Here is a 2,595-nt window from a genome sequence, read left to right as displayed (position 1 = left end):
GGTCCTGCCCCACACCCTCACCCCGTGCCCTGAACCTGCCCCCACTGGGCAGCTCTGAGCCCCAGCCCAGGAGCGGTTGCTGCCCAAGGGCCCCGACACAGAGGCTGGGGTGCAGTGGGGTCTAATTCTTCTTCTCCCTCTCTGCAGGTCCAGCAGAAAGGCATCCAAGAGGGAGCTGCAGACCCCACAGGCCACCGGGCACTCCTTTCCCTCCAAGCCCAGTAGCCCTGAGACTGGCAACCGTTCCCTGCCCTTGGCGAGTTCGGAGTCGGCAAAGAAGAAGCTGCGGCGGGCGCCAGTGGAACCCAGGGGCGTAGCTCACACGGTTGTACTTGCACCTGAGACCCGAGCCCCAGGATCCTTATTAAGGAGCAGCTCTTCCAGGGACTCCTCCAGGCGGGAACTGCAGGTGACTAGCAAGCAGGAGCAGGTCCCCGGGCACTGGGAGAAGAGGGAACAGAGCCCAGTGGCAACCAAGCAGGAGTGTGTCCCTGAGAAGAGTGAGAAGAGGGCACAGAGCCCCATCGATGTGCAGGTGCCCCCCAGCAGCCCTTCAGCCACCTGGAAGGACATTCTGGCCTCCTCCCTTCGCATCAGGGCGGCATGGCGTAAGCCGCTCCACAAGCAGCTGGAAGCGGACGTGGCCAAGGAGCAAGGGACAGTGGGGGCTCCTAGTGGGACCCTCAGTGGGGAGCCCTCCTTCCCCCCCAGCAACATGGAGGAGCAGGAGCCCCCGGAGATGCTGGAGGAGCAGAAACAGCAGGAGGTGCAGCAGGACAGGCTGCAGCCCCAGGGCCCCAGCCCCAAGCGGTCGAGGAGCAGGCGCCTGCGGGAGGGCTGTGCCCGGCTGTGGCGCTGCCTGAAGGCCTGGGGCAGGCGTTACTGCTGCTGCCTGCCCCCAGCTGTGGAGCAGTGATCCACGTGCCGTGGAGACCTCCCACACCCCCAGCCGGGCTGAGATGCTGCGACTGGTGATGCTTGTTCTGCAGCTCAGCCTGGTCTCCACATCCAGGGGGTGACGGGGCTCCGGGGAGGTGACACTGCACCGCGCTGCACCGTGGCGTGGGCTTGGTTGGGGTGGGCTGGTATTGGGGAGGGGTGGTGTGGAGTGGGCTTGGGTAGGGTAGGGTAGAGTGGGCTTGGGTGGGCTGGGGTGGAGTGGCACGGGGGGAGTTGGTGTGGGGCTGGGTTTTGCTCCCGTGTCACCCAGCTGCAGGGAATCCTGCAGAAGGCAAGGAAGAAGTGAAGGGTCAGCAGAAGGAGAGCCAGGCTGGAGGAGCAGAGTGGTGAGTGGCCCTGGCACTGAGCTCCCCACAGGCGGCCGGCACCCCACGGCAGCCCTGAGCCGGGGATGTGCTGGGGGCTGCCGGCCGCTCACTCTGTCTCCTCTCTCAGCAGCTTCTCCCCTCAGGATGGAGGAGTGAAGGAACCCTGAGAAGCCTGGAGACATGATGAGTGCTGGGGGAGAGCCCAGATCCTGCCCCAGCCCCTCACCCTGTGCCCTGAACCTTCCCGTTCTGGGCAGCCCTGCCTGCCGCCTGAGGAGGGGGTGCTCCCCGAGGGCCCCAACACAGGGGCCCGGGTGCAGTGGGCTCACTTTTCTCTCCTCCTCTGCAGGGCCACCCTGGAGGTATCAAGCAGAGAGGTGCGGACCAGCATGGACTCCCCAGACTCTATATCCTCCTTGCCAGGTAGTAGCTCCTCCTCCCTGCTCTCCCTGTCCAGGATGTCAGACAGGGAGCTGCAGCCACCCTGGAGTCCCTGGCCTCCCTGCCAGCCCTGCCTAAGAGCAGCCCCTTTTTCATGGGCTCCCTGCCAGGGAAGAGCTCCCTCTGCTCCTGAACGGAGCCCTGGCCTGGAGTGATGGCAGAGCAGGCAGCGCTCCCCTGCTCCCCTGGAGTGCAGGGCTGGGAACATCTCCGAGTCACCCCTGTGAGGGACCAAGCCTCAGGGCCTGTTGTGGGGAGTGGTGTGGAAACAGGGCATTTGTTGCCCTGGAAGGAAACCAAAGGGCTCCCTGACAAAGGACTGCCTCACACCTGTGGCAATAATGGCCTGCAAATGCAGAGGAAAGAGGTAACAACAACAACAACAATTTGACATGGATGCAGGAGTGGAGGGGACAGAGGTCCGCTCCGATCACGTGTCTCAAGCAGCCTCACTCATCCTTGCCAAACTATTGCCTAAGCCCCACAGGCCTATACCAGGAGGAGCTGGGGTGCTGGACTTTGGGAGCTTCACTGACGCCAACCCAAGCCTCCCTTGTTGGCTGGCCCAGTGCTGGACCCAGGACAGGTGATTTCTGTTACCTATCTCTATGACTTTTCTTCTCCTGTTCTCTCTCTCTTTTTTCCTTCCCAATATCATCAAGTAATACAGGGCCTACCATGTTTTTTTTCCTCAGGTTGTGCAGCTGGAAGTAAATGGTATGCTTTCCCTGTTTGTCCAGGGGAGGTCAATAAAGACTTCTGATCTCAATTTCATTTGTGGTTTGCTTATTTCTGTGAGTAGGGAAAGTGAAACTGGGACAGCACGTGTGCATATGGGAGTCCATTATGTGTTGAGAGTTCTTTTCCCTCATTAGATTTGTGGGAA

At 61.4% G+C, this 2,595-nt stretch overlaps 1 long non-coding RNA gene across 1 annotated transcript; it reads left to right on the top strand.

Annotated features, from left to right (window-relative positions):
- The first annotated feature begins 1,617 nt into the window (after window positions 1-1,617).
- LOC127379990 (uncharacterized) lies at window positions 1,618-2,218 on the top strand. Its single transcript, XR_007888403.1, has 3 exons — window positions 1,618-1,691; window positions 1,820-2,076; window positions 2,189-2,218. It is a non-coding gene; the product is annotated as an uncharacterized LOC127379990 (long non-coding RNA).
- The last annotated feature ends 377 nt before the right edge of the window (window positions 2,219-2,595 follow it).

Source organism: Apus apus, chromosome 1, assembly GCF_020740795.1.
Source record: "Apus apus isolate bApuApu2 chromosome 1, bApuApu2.pri.cur, whole genome shotgun sequence".
NCBI classification, from domain to species: Eukaryota; Metazoa; Chordata; class Aves; order Apodiformes; family Apodidae; genus Apus; species Apus apus.
This window is presented reverse-complemented; position numbering and strand designations above follow the sequence as displayed.